At 47.2% G+C, this 20,713-nt stretch overlaps 1 pseudogene across 1 annotated transcript; it reads right to left on the reverse strand.

The window, feature by feature from the left end:
* Nucleotides 1-12,018: 12,018 nt before the first annotated feature.
* LOC308436468 (small ribosomal subunit protein eS27-like) lies at nt 12,019-12,173 on the reverse strand (annotated as a pseudogene). Its single transcript has one exon. The product of its transcript is annotated as a small ribosomal subunit protein eS27-like (transcript).
* Between the last annotated feature and the right edge of the window lie 8,540 nt (nt 12,174-20,713).

Consider the following 20,713-nt stretch of genomic DNA (forward strand, 5'->3'; position numbering starts at 1 on the left):
TGCATATGTATAGGGTGCATGCATATGAATTGTGTGAAGGCCACACGGGTTGGTAGCTACCTGTCTGCTTTTATTGCTAGCCACCTCTTGTTTGTGAAAAAGAGCCTATGTGTCCTTGGCTGTACTAGAGCTCCCAATGTAGACCAGGCTGGCCTCCAAATCACAGAGATCAGTCTGTCTCTGTCTCCCCAGTGCTGAGGTTCCAAGTTTATGCCACCACTGCCCGGCACACACCTCAATTTTTAAAACAGTCATTAGACTGAGGGGTTGTCATTACCACCCAGCCATGACATCATATTTCAAACCTTCACTGACCTTGTAACCTTTAGCTTGTGATTTAACCTCTCTGTGCCCTCATTTCTTTTTAGTAAAACGGAAATAATAGAATTAGACACACTGTGTTTTTTTCCTTTTTATGATGTACAAAGTGTGGGAGCCCTGTGTTCTGATAAACATCTTTTATGAAAACAGTCAGCCAGCGTGGGGTGCTGTTGAGGTGACTCGAGAGATAGGGCTCTGACTGTTCTTCCAAAGGATATGGGTTCCATTCCCAGCACCCGAATGGCAGTTCACAGCCTTCTAAGCCCAGTACCCCAGGATGGGATGCCCTCCAATGGCCTCTGCAGGCACTACAAACTTGTGGTGCACAAATGCAGGCACGAGGTTAAGAGCACTGACTGCTCTTCCAGAGGTCCTGAGTTCAATTCCCAGCAACCACATGGTGGCTCACAACCATCTGTCATGGGATCTGATGTCCTCTTCTGGTGTGTCTGAAGACAGCTACAGTGAACTCATACATTAAATAAGTAAATCTTGAAGAAGAGGAAGAAGTAGGGCTGGAGAGATGGCTCAGAGGTTAAGAATACTGACTGCTCTTCCAGAGGTCCCCAGTTCAATTCCCAGCAACCACATGCATCTGTCATGGGATCTGGTGCCCTCTTCTGGCCTGCAGGCAAAGTACTGTATACATAATAAATCACTTTTTTAAAAAAGCAAATAAATGTAGGTCAGGAAACTCGGGTGATGTGACAACTCCCTGGTCTTAGCTGCTCAAAGGCTGATGTAGAAAGATCTTTTAAATTTAGAAGTTCAGGAAAAGATTGGGCAGCACAGCAAAATCCCATCTCATATGGCTCCAGGGTAATCTTAAATGTATAATCCTAAACTCAAATGTAATTTTAAGAACCAAAATATGCCAGGAAGTGGTAGCACACACCTTTAATCCCAGAACTCCGGAGGCAGAGGCAGACAAAGATCTCTGAGTTCAAGGCCAGCCTGGTCTAGAGAGCAAGTTCCAGCACAGCCAAGGCTACACAGAGAAACAACAGCAATCGGAATGTCTGTAAATGCGGTCCATAGCTGCAGGGCTGCACTGAAAGCTACCCTCCCTCAGAAGCAAAGAAAGAAGCCAGGGGCCACTTCACAAACACACACACACACACACACACACACACACACACACACACACACACACACATACACACACACCCCGCACGTCTAGCTTTTTATCCTTCCTGGGAGACTTAGGCAGCTGCTCAGCTCTGTGAGTGAGACCTCTGAAAGGAGCCTCTGGGTGTGGCCGGACTCCTGCTGAGCGATGCTGAGCAATGCTGGGCCTGCTCCAAGCCATAGCCTGAACATGTTTGCAGTTGCTACAAATGCCTTGGACCTCCCAGGCAGACATAGGATCAACCCTGGCAGAATGAAACCTGCAGACAGAACTGCCTTGTCACACTAGGCATGTCTGCAGCTGAGGTAGTCCAGAGGTACCCCAGCAAGCCACCCCTTTAAGGACACTAGACCAGCATCACCATGTTTTGCCTGCCAGCAGCTTCAAGCAGGCTGCCAGCCACAGTTTAGCCTCCCCAGGATCTGAATGTCCGTATAGAATAGAGGTTTGTACGACTCCGGGTCACCCGGGCCTCTGCTCTTAACCACCTGTACCAGATCACACTGCCATACTTTGGACCAAAAATCCACCTGCTTGAGACAAAGTCCCTGCCTCCAAGACTCTCTCCTCCATCCTAGACGGCACAGCCACAGACACCTAATATATCCCCACATCCGGAGCCAAAGTCTATTCCTGCCTCCCAAGTGGCCAATCATTTCCTTTGCCCACTGTCCGAGAGATTTTCTGCTATCCCTTTTGTTCCAGTCCAATGCCAGGAGGCCATGGAAGGCCCCACAGAGCCAGCATGCTTAGACATCCATTTCTGAGAACTCACTGATTTAAACACAGACACAGAAAGACAACCGGAGTTCCTGGACGCATGAAGAGGACAAACAGGAAGGTTGACATTTAATGAGGACAGGACACCTGTTGCACAAGAATGTGCTTAATGTCATTGAACCGACCTGTCCTGACAATGATTAAAATGCTCACATCCTTCTCACACGCGTTTATTTACAGATGTGTGTGTTGATTTATCCATGCTACAGCTGGCATGTGAAAGTCAAAGGACGTTCATGGGCGTCACTTCTCTCCTACCAAGTATGTCCAGGGATTCAACTAAGGTCATGAGTCTTGGCAGCAAGCATCTTAACTCACTGAACTCCTAAAATATCCAACTTTATGTGATGAAGTTTTGTTATTTAGGCTTAGATTCAGTACTGAAGACTGAACCAAGAGTCTCCCGCATGTTAAACAAGTGTCCTCCCTGACCTGCACCCCTATGTTGCCCAGATAGGCCTTCACCCATCAATCCCCCTGCCACCTCCTAAACAGCTAAGGGGTTATAAACACCCCTAGACAGCTGTGATGTATGATTTAAACCATTAAAAAAAAAAAAAAAAAAACCTCATTAAAGTTAGGTGTAGTGGCACATTCTGGTAATCCCAATGCTTAAGAAGGAAAAAGAATGAAGAATTGAGGTCATCTTTGGCTATACAGCAAGTCTGAAAGCAACCTGACTACATGAAAACCTGTCTCAAAAAAAAGAAAAACAGCAAGCTTAGGCATGATGACACATCACACTTTAATCTCAGCACTCAAGAGGCAGAGGTGGACAGACAGATCTCTTTTAGTTTGAGGCCAGCCTAGTCTACAAAGCAGGTTTTAGGACAGCCAGAGCCACTGTCTCAGAAGACCCTCTCACTGTCTCAGAAAACAAAATTAAAAACAAACAAACAAACAAACAAATAATAAAACCTTACCGGTGGCTTACTATAATGATGCATGCCTGTAATCTTAGCCCTTGGGAAGCTGAGACAGGAGAATAGCCAGTGTGAAGCTATCCAGGGATGCCCACCAACATGCTAGACTACATGCAAGAATGAAGTGTTAGGAAAGCCTCAAAGGCAAACCAAAGTCACTTAATGACGCTGTTTCAAAGTTAGAAGACATGGGGTGTGTGAGATGCAGAGACAAAACTTGCCACCAAACCTGGTGACCTGAGTTCAAACCCTAGGACCTCATGGTAAACAGTGACACTGGCCCCTGTCCTCTGACCTGTGATGTGCCCATACACACAATAAACAGGTTTTTAAAAAGTCATTACAAAGAAGATAATGGGGGCTAGAGGGATGGCTCGGTGGTTAAGAGCATAGGCTGTTCATGCAGAGGACCTGGGTTCAGTTCCTAGCATTCACATGGTGGCTCATAGGTATCTGTAAAATCCAGTTCTAGGAGGGTCTGATGCCCTCTTCTGGTCTTCTTGGACACCAGACTCCCACCAGTGCTGAGACATACATGCAGGCAAAATACTGACACACATTAAATAATGAGTTTAATTAATTTTTTTTTAAATGTGTGGGGAGGTGTGCTGTAATCTCAGCACTAGAAAGGCAAGGCGGAGGCTAGCCTGCATTACAAAGTGTCTCACTAATAAATAAGAAATTATGGATTTTGTGTAGTCCCCATGTAACAAAGGTGTGTGAAGAAAATGACACATTCCAAAGTCTGGCCAACTTGAGGTGGAGCTCAGCCCATGACTGAGGCCCTCGGTGCTGTGGGACTCACACAACAGGAGCGGTGCGCAGCAGTAGCAGAAGGCAGCCAACCAGTGTGAAGATCCCAGAGGGCTAGCCTGAGGACCCTACTGAAAGACTGGTGTTTACCCAGACAACCCAGTTACCGCAGAGGCTGAGGGGAAGGGTCCCCAGGTCATAGCTGGCCTGGGTTGAGTAACCAGACTATTGGCTCAAGAAGAAAAACAAAACGCTGGGTGTGGGACGCTTGGAAAAGAAAGAGAAGAGACTTGGGAAAGAGCTGGGTCAGAGTGTGAGAAGGTGAGAACAGAAAAACAGATCGGGCTGAGCATACCGCTCCCTGGGGAGGGGTGTGTGTGTGTGTGTGTGTGTGTGTGTGTGTGTGTGTGTGTGTGCTGCCATTGCCTACGTTTCCAACGCCTGGGCTTCAGTTCTCAGCATCTAATGAACGGGATGCAGGCCGGTACCCCGGGATCCCAACGCTTGGGTGCTAAAGGCAAGAGGATTAGAAGCTCAAAGACATCTTTGACTTTCTAACAAGTTTGAGGCAAACCTAAACCTTGCCTAGATAGATGAGACCCTGCCTCGAAAATACCAAAACTACTACTAATACTAATGCTAGTACTACTAATAATAAAGTGTCAAGCACCAAAAAGTAAGCAAACAGTGAGCACAAGGCTCTCTCAGTGCCGGTGGCTCCTCCCCAACTTCTCTGCCCACCCCTCCTTACCTTAAACCTCTCCCACCCAGGGTGTGGGCTTCCCTTCCCCACCTTGTCTTTCTTATGTAAACCGGTCATTTCAGCCTCGTGCTCTCTTGGCCTCTAGGTCCTAGGCTCCTCTCTTGGTGGCTTGCTCGCTCTCCTTCTCTTCCTGGTTCTCCTTCCCTCTCACATTCTCTCCTCCCCTGGCCCAGCCTGGAGCCTTTCCGATGCCTCTAGCTGCCTCCTGTCCATCATACCTAGGAGCGGTCGGCCATGTCTCTATTTTCATTCAATAAGTAAATGTGTCTTGGCAATCGTTTCCCACGATGGAAAACACGGTATGGCTTTGTTGTTTATCACATGGTGGGTGGGCAAAACACTGCCCACCACTGCACCCTGACCTCTGCAGACATTTTTGGTTGTTGTAGTAGGGGATGAAGTTGCAATTGGTATCTAGTTGAATAAACCCAGAGATGATGCCCACTGTTCCAAAATGGGACAAGGAGCTGGTTCAACCACACAGGCTCTGCCTAGAGCCCCCAGAGAGGTTGAGGCATGGCTTAGTGGTGGACTACTGCTTATCATGTGTGAGGCCCTAGGTCCATCCTAGTGTGCACACACAACACACACACACACACACACTCTCTCTCTCTCTCTCTCTCTCCCACTGCTAGGGTATGTATGTCCTAAAAATTCATCAGGCACTGAAAGAAATAAACAAATGGTTCAAGAGCTATAAGCATTTGCTTTTCCAGAAGACTGAGTGTGGTTCCCAGCACCCACTTCAGAAAGCTTTCGACTACCTGCAACTCCATTCCCCGCAGATCTGATGCCCTCTTCTAGCCTCCAAGGGCAGCCCACATACACATGGCATAGGTTCACATACACACAAATAAAATTAATCTTGGGCATAACAGCAGGTGTTTTTCATCTCAGCACTTGGGATACAGAGGCTGGGAGATTCTGTGAGTTCTGGGACAGCCAGGAATACACAGTGAGACCCTGTCTCAGAAGTGATTGTTTTAACCCCAGCACTTGGGAGGCAGAGGTAGGAGGATCTCTGTAGAGTTTGAGGTCTAAAGAGTGAGTTCCAGGGCAGCGGGGGCAACACAGAGAAACCCTGCCAGAAAAAAAAGAAGGAGAAGGAGGAAGAGAAAGAAGAGGAGGAGAAGGACGATAATGACCACAACCATCACCACCACAACAAGGAAAGGAAAAAAGAAAGAAGGGCTGGGTGTTGGGTGGCACCCATCTTTAATCCCAGCTCATAACTGCATGTAACTCTAGTTTCAAAGATCTGACACCTTCACACAAACATACATGCAAGTAAAACACTAATGCACATAAAATAAAAGTAAATAAATCATTCAGTAAGGAAAAAAGGTCACTTGTTGCCTTTACAGAAGACCCAGGCTCAGTTCCAGGACCCACACTGTAGCTACCAACAGGCTGTAACACTAATTGCAGAGGATTCGAGTCCCTCTTCTGGCATCTGAGGGTACTGCAAGCACATGCTGCACATATGTGCAGACAGAACATCCACATATATAATAATAAATGAATCTTTAAAGCAAACAAAATCCCTTACATCGTTCTTGGTTTTCTTGTTGACATTTGGAGGGATACGGGCTCTGTTTTCTAGGCTTGTCAGAAAGAGATCATCAGTCACTCCAATTAGTATCTAGACAAAACAAGCCTTTGTTTCTCATCTGAAGGGCACATGACTCACAGAGGGCAAAACACACATACACACACACACACACACACACACACACACACACACACACACGGGACAGCAAATGTACTTGGTTTTTATTCAGATGCTGGCGGTGACTAAGGTCTGGAGGGAAACCCCAAGAACCCTAAAAGGGTCGGTCTAAAATGGTAATGTTGGCATAGCTCATGCTGGGCTGTTGGACACTTTGAGCTCTCCTCATGAAGCCAAGAAAGGCTTTCTGTCAGCCAGGAAGCGCCGCTTCCCTATCTCAATTCTGGCTCCTGTTGACCTGTTCCTAGCCTCCAGACTGGCCAGTCCCTCTTGGAACATGCTTGTTATGCCTGTCAAAGCCCACATTAGCATCCCTGTCTCCTCACACACTCCTCTACCCTAACCCCTCCCCCACTCCAGGCTGCTCTAGGTCACAAGCTTCCCATCCTGCAGTTTACTCCTCCTCTTTATAACCCGCTCGGCTGGCTTGCAACTCTGGCCACGCCCAGTCTGCTTCTTATTCTTTCTGCTCTGTCCTCTTCCAGATGCTGCTGGCTCTTCTCTCGCTCTTATCTTTAATAAAAACCTACCCCTAGTCATGGAGCAGCCAATCTCCATGGGTTATTCTGTGCCTTTGCTTACAGTGAGTGTGTCCTTTGTTTCCCTATTGGCTGAAGCTCAACTTCACAGTCTCTCATGATTGGTCAACTTTAAAATGATGAGACAGGGGCTGGACAGATGGCTCAGTGGTTAAGAGCACTGCTCTTCCAGAGGTCCTGAGTTCAAATCCCACCAACCACCAACCACATGGTGGCTCACAACTGCAATGGGCTTTGATGCCCTTTTCTGATGTGTGTCTGAAGACAGCAACAGTGTACTCATATACATGAAATAAATAATAAGTTTAAAAAAAAACTGTGTGTGTGTGTGTGTGTGTGTGTGTGTGTATGGCTACACAGAGAAAAAAAGTTTTAAAATATTTGATGGGAAAGACTTATAGGTTCTACCTTGGGGAGGAATAATTCAGGTTTCTGACCAGCTTGGTCGAAATTGATGGGCCTATTAAAATGAGATAAACCTTAGTTCTGAGCCCTTCCATTGCCTTTCAGTACAAAGAGCCTTGAATGCCCAGGGTATTCTAGGCCTGTGGTGTTTAGTCCCACATGCAAGTAGAAAATGAGGTGCCATGGCCTACCAGATGGTCAGAGACTAAAACTATTTGCCACAAAAGGCTGAAGAGCCAAATTCAATCTCTAGAACCTGGTAAAAGTGGAAGGTATGAGAGAGAATTCCTAAAGAGAAGTGCCCAACGGATAAGAGCTTCAGTGTCTGTGCAGTTTAGGATGTTGAAGGAGCCTAATCCCTTTATCTTTGGGGGTCTTAACCTAACCTAGCAAACAGCTATTTCTTGCCCACCTCTATGTCTGCTCTAACATCCTGAGAAAAGCCTAAGAATCTTTAGAATGTATTAACTTAACAAAAGCCTAGCCACCAATCCAAGGGCTACACTGTTACCAGACAGCATCTGAGGCCTAGAGTTGTCTTCCTGCTGAAACTGCCTACTTAATGTTCCTACCAATTATTTATTTTGTTTTTCAAGATGGGTTTTCTCTGTGTAGCCTTGACTGTCCTAGAACTAGCTCTGTAGACCAGGCTGGCCTCTGACTCACAACGATCTGCCTGCCTGTGCCGCCCAAGTGCCGGAACAAAATGCATGTGCCACCACTGCCTAGCTCACTGGTGTATTTTTAACATATATATTTAATTTAATTTAATGTGCATTGGCATTTTACTTGCACGTATGTCTGCGTGAGGGTGTCAGAAGCCCTGGAACTGAAATTACAGAAAAGTGTGGGTTCTGGGAACTGAACCTGGGTCCTCTGGAAGAGCAGTCAGAGTTCTAACCGCTTAGCTATCTCCTCAGCTCCATCACTGATGTATTTGTAAAGTGCCTTGATTTGTACCTTTCTTTGCTCTGTTACTAAAAAGCTCCATGAATTTACTTCAGTGTTGGATTTCGGGAGGCATAAATTTATGTTCCTGGTCCATGGACACTAAAATTTAGCTCCAAAATAAATTTACTTCTTATCCCTCTGAGGTGAGAGCTGTGGTTGTTTGTTTTTCTTTGTTGTTTTGCATATGTATGTGGACAAAGGAAAAAACTGACTCTGAAAAGCTATCTTCAAACTACTACCTTTTTTTTAAAAAAAAGAAAGGATCTCACGGGCTGAAGAGATGGCTCAGTGTTTAAGAGCACTGACTGCTCTTCCAGAGGTCCTGAGTTCAAATCTCAGCAACCACATGGTGGCTCACAACCATCTGTAATGGGATCTGATGCCCTCTTCTGGTGTGTCTGAAGACAGCGACAGTCTTAATATACAGCTACTTAATAATATAATAAATACATCTTTAAAAATAAAGGATCCCACTATGGATTTCTGTCTGTCCTAGAACTCGCTATGTAGATCAGGCTGGCCTTGAACTCACAGTGATCCACCTGCTTCTGCCTCCTGTGTGCTGGAGTTTAAGGTATGTGTGCCACCATGCACTCTTATGAATATATGAAATGTCAATGTCAAGTGAACTTGAAAAATGGATGAAGTGTGGGAACAAGACCTTGCTCAGATTACTTCTCCTTTGTAGCAATGAATTTGTCAATCAGCTTTGGCTCCTGGAGGGCAGATCTTTCAGCCAGAGCCCTCTGGATTAGCAAATGAAAGACACACGGACACACAGACACACACACACACACACACACACACACACACACATGCACGTGTGCACTCGGGCCAGTTAATTTTGATATGCCTTGATCAGCTCGGGCTGAGTATTTTTAAACTTTTTTCAGAACTGGCAGGCACTCCCCTTTGGTACACCTAAATTAACACCCTCCAAATCTGCTGTTACCTTCAGGGCATTCCCACCCCACTACCTCCCATCCTCCCCCCATCCCCTACCCGTGCTGGCATCTTTGTTTACGAGTCAGAACCAACTGGGGGCAGGGTCCCTCAGGGTCCTACATGCAGACACTCACAGTCAATTTGCCAGAACCAAAATTAACATTATAATAAGACAGCATGAGGCCATCCGATAGCTTCCTAAAGCCATCCTGAGAAAGGGGCAGAGCTCCGGTTCTATTTAGGTGCTTTTCAGTTGCCGAGCATCCACTCAGCATGGGCGCGGTGCTGGGTTTAGTTGGCCGCAGCCTGGGAAGCCTCAGAGCGATACCCCCTTCCTCAGTGTGTTAGGACCCAGCTTCCTATCTATCTTGTGTCTGAAGGGAATTGCTCATAACAACATTTTAAAAATTCCTGTAAGGCAGGTGTTGATGGCAGGTGCCTTTAATCTCAGGAGGCAGAGGTACACAACCAAGGCTACACCAAATTGGGGGAGGGGGAGCAGAGAAAGAGAGAGCAAGCAGGCAGGCTCCAGTAGATGATGGCTGGAACTTGAGGTACTCTGCTATAACAGAGTCTGTGGGTCTGAAACAGGAGGACCACCAGGAATTAAGGACAGGCTGGATTACATAGTGAGAGGAGAGACAGAAAAGAAAAAAGAGGGGCTGGAGAGGTGGCTCAGTGGTTAAGAGCATTGACTAATCTTCCAGAGGTCCTGAGTTCAACTCCCATCACCCACATGGATGGCGGCTCACAACCATCTGTAATTGGATTTGATGCCCTCTTCTGGTGTGTCTGAAAACAGCAACAGTGTACTCATTAAAAAAAATAATAATAATAAAAAAGAAGAAGAAGAAGAAGAAAGAAAAGAAAAAAAGAGGGTTAGCTGGGCCTGGTGGTGCATGCCTTCAATCCTAGCACTTAGGAGGCAGGAACAGGTGAGCTCTGAGTTTGAGCAAACGGGGCTGGAATGATGGCTCAGCAGTTATAGGTACCAGTTGCTCTCCCAAAGGACAGGGTTTGATTCCAGCACCTAAATGGCAGTTCAAGCCATTTGCATCTGTAATGTCTGTTCCACGGGACCTGACAGTCTTTTTTAGCCTCTGAAGACACCAGGCACGCAAGGGATGCAAAGACATACATTCAAGAAAACATCTAAACACTAAACACACAGAATGAAATTTAAAAGCAAACCAATCAACCAACCAACCAAGCACTACACAGAGGGTTCCAGGTTAGCCAGGACTACTCTATCTCTAAAAATAAAGAAAAAATAGCATCTAAAAGCTGGAAGAAGGGAATGGAACAGGATGCATCCGGTATTATCATTGTATTGCTGTTGCTGCTGGAGTCACTGTCCCATGAAGAGTACTACATACACTGTTATTTTTGTTGGTAAGAATAGAAGTTCAGTAAAGAAGAGGGGGGAGGGGGAAGGAGGGGAGGGAGGAAAGAAAATTCTAGAAGCTGTCTGTAAGGTCAGTCTTCAGGAAAGTCCCCAGTACCTTAGGACTCTGCCTACCTAGTGGCTCTAATGTCCCTCCCAGAGTGTGACCCTGGATGTTTAGAGTCTCAAGAGTCCCACCCCACCCTAGTCAGATAGCTGCAGCTCCGCAGAGACTCACTTACTGTAATTGCAAGCTCACAGCAGTTTCCCTGGCTATCAGGAGGCAAGGTCCATGGGGAAAGGGTGGTAACCTGAGGTCAGGAGAAAGCAGGCCTCAGACAAGTGATGTGCACAGCCTCTCATGTCTAATGGGACAAACAAATGACTTTGGGGATTGCCTGTGTGGCAGGCCAGGGCTGGGTTGCTCCTAGACACTGCTCAGGAATGAGAGGTTCCTTGTCTGTCTCTATATTCCTTTTCTTCTGTTTTGTGAGGCCCAGGCTAACCAAGGACTTACTATGTAATAGATTATGATCTTAAGGCCTTGGACCACCTGCCTACACCTCCCAAGTACTTAGTGTTGGGATTCTGTAAATCCTACCTCTCAATTACCTGGCAGTAGCCAGGTATGCTCCGCCCCAGTGACCTGACACTATAAAAGGAGCTGCTTGCCCCCTCCTCTCTCTCTTGCCTCCTAGCCCTCTTTCCTCTCTTGCTCCCCCCCTTCTTCTTTCCCTTCCCTTCCCCCTCTCTCTCCACGTGCTCATGGCCTGCCTCTACTTATCTATTCCTCTTTTCTCTCTGTCTCTACTACCCAATTAACTCTCCCATGACCTGAATAAACGCTGTTCTGTACTATACTGTTGTGTGGCTGGTCCCTCATTGGGAAGGGATTCCCAACATGGGCCCCCCAGAGGCATCTCCCTTCTCCCCAGGCCTTGTTGCACCTCCATGGGCCATATGCCCCCCCACTCTCTTCATCCTTCTCCTAATATTGGTGCTGAAACCTGGGATGTCATCTTTTAACAACATTCATGCTGTGACTTTTCCTTTCACTTAGGTTACAGGCTTTCCTAACCACACCAAGAGTTCAGGCTTTTCTTTTTAAAGAAGATATTTTATTTTTAGCTCATGTGCATGGGTGGTTTGCCTCTGTATGTGTGCCTGCCTGCAGAGAGCAGAAAAGGGCACTGTATCCTCTGGAACTAGAGTTACCGACAGTTGTTAGCCACTGTAGATGCTGGGAAGAACAGTTAGGCTCTATTATTATTACTACTATTATTATTTCATATATATATATATATATATATATATATATATATATATATATATATATATATATATATCCAAAATGTGTTTATTGGGAAGGTTCCCATTCATCTTGAATTCGGGGCTTTCAGTGCTGCTTCCTTCTGAAGGAGCATCCTTCTGTCAGCCTTGCTTTCTCGCCTGTAGGCTGACAGGACAGTGGAGCAGCCAACACAAGACCACCGTTTGTGCATGGCTAAAGGCCGTGGTGATTTTATAGCATCCTGAGCATTTCACGTCCATAAAGTAGGGATTGGGGCTCTTCACCAGACACTTTTTCTTGTGTTTGCTCTTCTCCTCTTCCAGAGAGGGATGAAGGAGGTCTCTTTTGAGAGGTGTGTTCTCATAGGTAGGTCGTCACTGCCCGGAAAGGCTATCATTTATTTTCATTTTTAGGTTTTCTAAGACAGGGTCTCTTGGGGGCTGGAGAGATGGCTCAGTGGTTAAGAGCACCAGCTGCTCTTCCAGAGGTCCCGAGTTCAAATCCCAGCAACCACATGGTGGCTCACAACCATCTGAAATGAGATATGATGCCCTCTTCCGGTGTGTCTGAAGACAGCTACAGTGTACTTATATAATAAGTAAATACATCTTTAAAAAAAAGACAGGGTTTCTCTGTGTACCCCTGGCTGTCCTGGAACTCACTGTAGACCAGGTTGGCCTCGAACTCAGATATCTGCCTGCCTTTGCGACCTGAGTGCTGGTACTAGGGCGTGGGCCAACATTGTCCAGATTGTTTTGCTTCTTTAGGGCTTGCAGTGCTGGGAACCAAACCTTAGGCCTCAGTGACAAGCCTAGCTAAGCTATATTTCCAGCTCTGGTTTTCATTTCTTTCTTTTTTCTTAATTGAGCTCAGGCCAATGTAGCCCAGGCTTTCCTGGTGAACCTCCTGTGTCCACCTGGACCCATTGTTTTCTTTCTTTAATTCATTCATTTTCTCTTTCCACTGCTGTCCTCAGAAGAGTTAGTTTGGTTGTACTCAGACAACGCTCAACAAATACCTTTGTCCTCTTTGGGCCAGTGGGCTTGTGTGTATACAAATTGGTCTCTTGGGAGGCTTTCAGTCTGTGGAAACAAAGGCACCCAGGGGAGGACTCCCCACGGAGGACTCCAAGCAAGAAAGTGGGGAATGAGAGAAGGCAGGCAGAGGCAGCCTGTGGCATCGGAGGGGGGAGGAGGGCTTTCTGAGATTCTGACTTGAGGAGCACTAGTGGGAGCGCATCAGCTTGCAGCAGCCAGGGCCCAGAGCGCTGTCCAAACCACACTCAAAAGAGGATGGAGAAAAGGTTGTGCTGAGCTGCAACTTACACACTGCAAGTGCCTGTGAACCGGGGACTAAGTGCAGTGGTGGCTCCAGCCTGAAATTACAAGCTATGGTAAAAGGAATGCTAGAATCCAAGGCCTGGGCTCCTGTGTGAGACCTAGTCTCAAAAACCAGAAAGAAATGATTCCCTGTTCAGTGATGCCCAGTGGGTTGTGGTGTCGTTTTGATTTTTTGAGAGGCAGGTGTTGGGATTCTGTAAACCCCACCCCTCAGGTACCTGGCAACAGCCAGGTAAACCCCACCTTACAGTTACCTAGCAACAGCCAGGTATGCTCCGCCCCAGCTACCCGACACTATAAAAGGGGCCGCTTGACCCCCCCTCCTTTCTCTTGCCTCTGGTGCACTTGCTTTGCCTCTCTTGTCCCTCCTCTTCCCCTTCCCTCCCCCCTCCACGTGCTCATGGCCGGTTTCTATTCTTCTCGTCTCTCTCTCCCCCACCCTCTTAACTCCCTGAAGACCTGAATAAACTATTCTGTACTCTACTATACCATCCTGTGGCTGGTCCCTCTGGGGGAAAAGATTCCCATGGGTCCCCCAGAGGCATCTCCCTTTCCCCCAGGCCTCAACGCACCTCCATGGGCCTTATCCGCCCCCCCCCCATCTTTTTCTCTTTTAGATACACATCAACAGGGAGCGGCGGCTGCTGTTTAACTTTTTAAAACCATTTTATCATATGTGTCTAAATTTTTTGCCTGTAAGGATGTTTGTGTTCATATTCCTTTTTAAAGACTTGTTTATTTTATGTATATGAGTGCTCTATCTGCATGTACACCTACATGCCAGGACAGGGCACCAGATCCCTTTATACATGGATGTGAGCCACCATGTGGTTGCTGGGAATTGAACTCAGGACTCTGGAAGAGCAGCTAATGCTCCCAACTGCTGAGTCATCTTTCCAGCTCCCATCTACCATATTCCTGACCCTCAGAGTCAGAGGAGGCTATTGGATCTCCAGGAACGAGTTTTCCGGTCAATTGTGAGCCACCTTGAGATTGCTGAGAGTTAGACCCTCTGCAAGAATAACCTACTCTAAGCCACGGAACCATCTCAACTGCTGGTGTTTTTAGCTTGGATTCTTTTTTTTTTTTTTTTTTAACAGGTCTCTATGTCTGCTAGCCTGGAACTTGATCACACAGATGACAATGACCATGCTTGTCTGCCTCTGGAATGCTGGGATTAAAGTATTAGGCATCCCATGTGACTGGCTAGTGGGAGACAGAGATTTACCCTCAGCACTGAGGGAAGGAATAAACAGCATTTTCTGAGAGATAGGTTATTGTTGACAAGGTCTCATACTGTAGCTGTTAGAAAGACGATTACAGTGCATTTTCAGTATGAGGGTGATCGAAAGCCATTGCAGTTACTGATGAGCAGGAGGGGCGGCGCCCCCTCTCTAGCTGCTTGCCTCACATGACTGAACCCTAAGTTCTTCTCTGGGTGAGGCTTTGTGTCCTAGTTAGTGAAATGGAGAGTTTGGGAGGGTGGGAGTTGGGCTATAGAAGGGATCAGGAATTTCTGGAGACCAGACTTTTTATTTTAAAGGCTTCTAAGTCAGGGTTTCCCTATGTAGCATTGGCTGGCTTGGAACTGGCTCTGAAGATGAGGCTGGCCTAAAATTTAGAGGTTCACCTGCCTTTGTCTCCTGAGTGCTGGGATTAGAGGTGGTACCACTGTGCCCAATTTTACCTTTTTTTGAGACAGGGTCTCTCTGTTATGTAGTTCTGTCTGATCTGGAATTTGCTATGTAGACCAGGCTGGCCTTAAACTCATAGAGATCTGCTGTGTTGAGATTTTCAGATTGTATATGTGTGTCTGTGGGTGGCTTTTTGCAGTCAGTGTAGGCAACCTTGAGGTCCAGAAGAGGGCGACAGATTCCCCTAGAGCTAGAGCTACTGGTAATTGTGGGCCAGCAAGTGAGCCATGCCCTTTAGGAGAACATCTGATGCCCTTTTCTGAGCCATCTTTGAAATCCCTGCTTTTCTTTTGTTCACAAGGTGCCTTGGCTTCGCTCTCTGATCTGAGCACTTGGACCTGAGACACAAGCACCTGCTGCCCTTGATGTAGCCTTCGACACTGGGCTTGACATGTCACCACTGCGGACTGGGCTCTAGTAATAAGGACCGGGACAGCCCCAGTTCCTGCCTCAGTTTTTCCTGTATTTAATCCGCTGGGCCTGGTGGCTCCTGTCTAATCTCAGATGAATTTAGGGTTCTAGGACCCTTCATTTCAGTGAGGTAATTAAACCCCTTCTCCACGTGCGGTGTATGTTCAAACCACTCAAAGACTAGAGTGTCCTGATCTATCACCCTGGCCTTATTTTCTTAAAATGGTCTCTCTCACAAGAACCTTCAGCTAGGCTGGCTACCAGTCAGTCCCAAGGATCATCATGTGTCCACTCCCCACAGCAATGCAGATTTTCTGCCCTGTTTTTGCCCAGCCATACCCTGCTTTTTACTTGTACTGGGATTTGAACTCAGGTCCATACGCTTGCACACTAAGCACGATGGGCCAGCTCTCATTAGTTTGATTGGCATATTGAGACAGGTGGCTGGGCCTGGCCTTTTGGGATAAAAGGTCCCGATTTTTGCACTGAAACTCAGGCTACAAACCCAGTCCAGTGTGACTTGCATTCCTATTCGAAGCTACGAAGGGGAAACCAGTTAACCGAGGGCGTATTTGTCCTGAACACTTTTACAAATCAGATATAGAAGAGCACCCTCCCCAAAGAGGCCAAGCCTTGAAGGGGTTCCCCCAATGCTGCCACATGAGGCAAGGGTTAACAGGATGCAACTGGCGCCCCACAGGCCAGCCACAGAGGTCTTATTGTTCTCCAGGCTGTCCCCTCCCCCTCTTCCTGGAAGACCCTCCCAGGAACCCCTTCAAAGGGGCCCGGCGCTCTCTCCAGTCCAACCCTTGGGGAGGGCAAACAGGAAAAGGAAATTCGGCAGCCAAGAGCGGGCTAGGGGAGGCGGGGTGTGGGGGTTGGGGTACACGGTTGTCACTTCAGGGACCTAGGGAGCTGATGAGTTGGAGGAACCCTCCCCCACTTCCCATCTGGAAGCCAGAAGGTTTTGGTCTGTGGCTTTCAGGTACCTGGTAGAACCTGCCTTCTTCCTCCCCACACCGAACATTTGTGGGTCTGAAAGCTTCGTGCTTCCTCTTGGGATCGGACTTCAGATCTTTACACCAGAGATCTGGAAGCCTTTTCGAATCTGCTGACTCGGTGGAGTGGCCTGGGCTCGTGGGTGGGCTCAGGGAAAGAACTGCGAGCGTCTCTGGGAACCCCCAGAGACCCGCAGGGCTAGGGCGAGCAGCTGGCGGCCAGATGTGAGCGGACGGACTGGGGAGGAAATTAATTGGTGCCAGTTGGGTGGCGGCCGGCTAGAAAGGCAGGGCCCTGGGGGAGGGGTCGCCTAATACCCAAATTCTTAGCCGGGAGGAGGGGTGGCTTTGAGACCCACAGGCCAGGAAACTGAAAGCTGTAGGAAAAAGAGGGGCGCGGGAAGGGGACTTGAGCTGAGAAGTAAGCTCCTGCAAGGACCAGGCAGAAAGCAGGATGTGTGTGGGTTTTGCTTCCCTCTTTACGATTTTGTGGAGACTCAACTTCTATTTAACAAGCGACTGGGTAAACTTTCATAGGCCTTCCCCGGACACAGGTGTGACATTCTGGAGTTCTCCAGATACTGGCAGGAGCGTTAGTCGCATTCAAACCAACGTGAGGCATCTGAGCCACATGCTCCTGCAAGCTTGTCTGTTCCACCTTTGGCAGCCCGGAGCCCCAGGTCCTTCTTCCCGAGCTGCAATAGAGCCCTTTCTCGCGACCTTGTGGCGCGCTTGGGCGTGGGGAATCCCCGGGTCCTCGCGGAGGCAGAGGCTAGGAGTTTCCAGAAGAAGCAGGTTACTGCACGCAGGGGCAAGGTTTGCAGGTCCTACCCTGTCTCTGATTGACGTAGCCCCTCCCTCCCCCAAGTTGGTCGGCTAGGCTAGCGAGCTCCGGAACTCCGCCTCTGTTTCCTCCCAGAGTCAAGTCCGGGCTCCACCCTACGAACTGCTAAACCAGGTTCTGCAGCCTCCCTGCCTCAGGGCAGTGGACCTTGCCAGAGTCCAAGAGCCCTGGAAACTGGTCTGGACACTTCCTGCTTCAGACTAGTCGTGACCTGTGGTCTGCCCCTCCCAGGCTTCAGAAGCTGACTTGGATGCTATCTGTCCATTGAAACCTGCAGGAGTTGGGGGTGGGGGGCGACATGTCTGTTCCCTTGGTATCTTGCCTGGAGATCTTCCCAGGGCCTCATTTTCCTCATTTATTAAGACAAAAGTAATATTAAAAAAGATGGGCAGTGGTGGCATATGCCTTTAGCCCCTGCCCTTGGGAGGCAGAAACAGGTTACATAGAGAGCCCCTGTCTCAGAAAAACAAAACAAAGGAACACCAAGGAGCTGGGAGAGTTAAGAGCTCAGCAATTACTGCTACTGATAAGGACATGGGTTTGTCTCACCTTTTATTTCAGTTCTGGGGTTCTGACGGCTTCTGACTTCTGAGAGCTCTGGCAAGTGCATAGTGAATACACACACACACACTTAGGCACACATACACACATGAAACAATAGTGATTAAAACGAATATCAAACTGGTGTAATGACTGGGTACCAGTAATCCCAGCTAACTAGGAAAGCTGAGGCAGAAGGGACCAGGGACTCTTTATGCTACACGGTGGCTCAGAGACACTTAGTAATTAGTAAGCCAATATAGCAAACCAAGATCTCAAAAAAGTAAATTAAAAGGTGATTGGGAGGCTGGGGGTGTACTTTGAATGTGGGAAGCCCTGGGTTCTGGGTTCCATCCCTGACTACTCATGAACATTAAGAGCTAAGAGAGGGCCAGATGTGTCAATGAATAAAGTACTTGCCTAGCATTTCTGGTCTTGGTCACACCTGTACTCCTAGTACTTAGTGTTGGCATTCCTTCTTCGCTCCGCCCAACAGTTACCTAGCGACAGCCAGGTAGGCCTGGCTTCCTATTAAGGGGACTGGTTGTCCTCCCAGTGCCTCTGAATCTCTGCCTGTTTTCTTTCTCTGACCCTCCCTTCCTTTCCCTCCCTGTCCCCCTTCCCCTTCTCTCACAACTTGTTTCTGGCCAGCCTCTACCTCTATTCCCTTCTCAACCCCACTTCCCATGCCCCCAGATAAACTGTTGTAGAGTAGACCTCGGTAAGGGGAGGGATGCCTTTGCATGGGCACGCCGAGGCACCCCCTCTCACCACACTATAGAACGCTGTACAAAACACATCCTTGGCTTTATAAAGCACATCACTTAGAAAGCAGAGACAGGCTGAAAGGGGAAAATAAGTTGAATTTCATCCTCAGCTACATAGTGAATTTTCGGCTACACTGGGCCACATGACACCCCACTTCCATTACAAAACAAAAGGACACCAGAATTGAGAGCAGTAGCCAACCTATAGTCTCCCAAGATCAAGGCCACCTTGATCTATGTAAGAGTTTCATGTCTGCTGGGGCCACACAGTGAGCTTTATTTTTCAAAAACAAAAAACAAACAAACAAACAAACAAAAAACAATTATTACAAGAAAAACACCAAACCAATAAGGGCTCGTCTTTAATCTCCGAAGTCAGAAGTTATAGTCACTGTGACTGAATAGCTTGTTTCAAAAAGCAAAACACAATAACAAACACCCAAGAAAACATAAAAAAGGACAAATCTCAAGGTTGCACCCTGATCATTAGTTCACCAAAAGCAACTTTGCATTCTGAGATGAATAGATACTTATTATATTTAAATTATGTGCACGTGTGTCTGTTTTCATGTATGTGCAGGTCAGAGGCATGGAATCCTAAAATGAGATAAAGACCATTGTGAGCTGCCTTCCAGGGACTTGGGTACCAACTCTCCAGCCCCAAAGTGCTCATTATTAATGATTGCTTTTAAATTGTTCTTAATCACTTCCTGAACCTTTGCAGTCTGAGCTGAGCTTAACATAAGGAGGTAAAGGGTCAGGACAGGGAAGTAGTGAGCTGCAGAAGCCGGCGTCTCTGTAGATAGAGTCCCACCTAGACACGTCCACAGTGAGGGCCAACCGTAAGGCTGGAAGAAGGTCAAGGTCATTATTGGCTACACAGTTTTGGACCTGTGCTTTGTGACATCCTGTTACAACAACAACAACAACAAAAAAAAAAAAAAAAAAAAAAGAAGGGTCGAGCTAAGTGGCTCAGTTTCTAAGGACAAATTCCATGCTAGGTTGCAGTGGTACACACCTTTAATCCCAGCACTCAGGAGGCAGAGGCAGGCTGATTTCTGCAAATTCAAGGCCAGTATTGTCTCCAGAGCAAGTCCCAGGCCAGCCAGGGATACAAGAAATCCTGTCTCTCGAAAAACCAAACCAAACCAAATAAACAAAAAGACAGGAGTTCTCTGCCCAGAATTGACTCAGTGGTAGAAGGTGAGGGCTGAGGCCTACACACTGTCCTCAGAACTCTGAGCACGCACTGCCTGACCTGCAAACACTGAATGTGTATGTTTATGTGTGAGGACATGCGGAGATGAAAAGAAAACAGGTCCTGGGGTTGGAACTCGGGTACTTGGGCTTGCTGGCAGAGTCTCTTTCTTGATGTGCCACCTTGTTAGCCCTGTAAAAACCAGAGGCAGGGACTGGAGAGATGGCTCAGTGTAGCAAGTCTTTGCTATTCTGTGTGTTCTTTCTTCTACCCCTTTGCCACCCATTCAACCCCCTAACACTCCATAGAAGAGGAAAAAAGATAGATTGGGAAGGAAAGAGATTCTTGAATAACGCCAGGGGTCCTTAAGACTACTTCCTGATGATTAGGGTGTCAAGTTCCTTGGAGTAGGTTTGATCTTTGCCTTCAGGGTATCTAATTTCTTCTTCCTGCTTTTTTTTTTTTTTTTCTTTGTGCACAACTACCTAACAAGCTATGGCCAACAACATCCAGCAAGCCACTCTGCCTCTCAGGTCCTCGAATTCATATACTTTCTAAAAAGCCCCCAGAATTCCTAACATCACACATTCACAGAAACTGTCTGCAGCTGTGGGAATCACACCCCTGCTAGAGCTCCGAGCAAGTCATAGGCAGAGCTGAAGCAGCCCTGTATCCCACACCTGGGATTAAAACAAAAACACAGTCTTAAAATATTTCTGTGTTTTTTAAAAGAAACCAATATTCCAAAATTCTCACCACAGCTAAGCCTTTGAGAGCACTAGCTGTTCTTTCAGATGATGGGGAGTCCAATTCCCACAACTAACATGACTGCTCACAAACCATCTATAGCTTCAGTTACAGGGAATCTGAGGACACCTGGGACACATGTAGTGATGCATGTACATACATGCAGGCCATACACTCATACATGTAAAATAAAATGTAAAAACTTTTAAAGTTTATAAAAACAAATCTTTAAAAGATTTGAAGATAGACATTCCTACGGAC

This window comes from Micromys minutus (genome assembly GCF_963924665.1).
Source record: "Micromys minutus genome assembly, chromosome: 24".
NCBI classification, from domain to species: domain Eukaryota; kingdom Metazoa; phylum Chordata; class Mammalia; order Rodentia; family Muridae; genus Micromys; species Micromys minutus.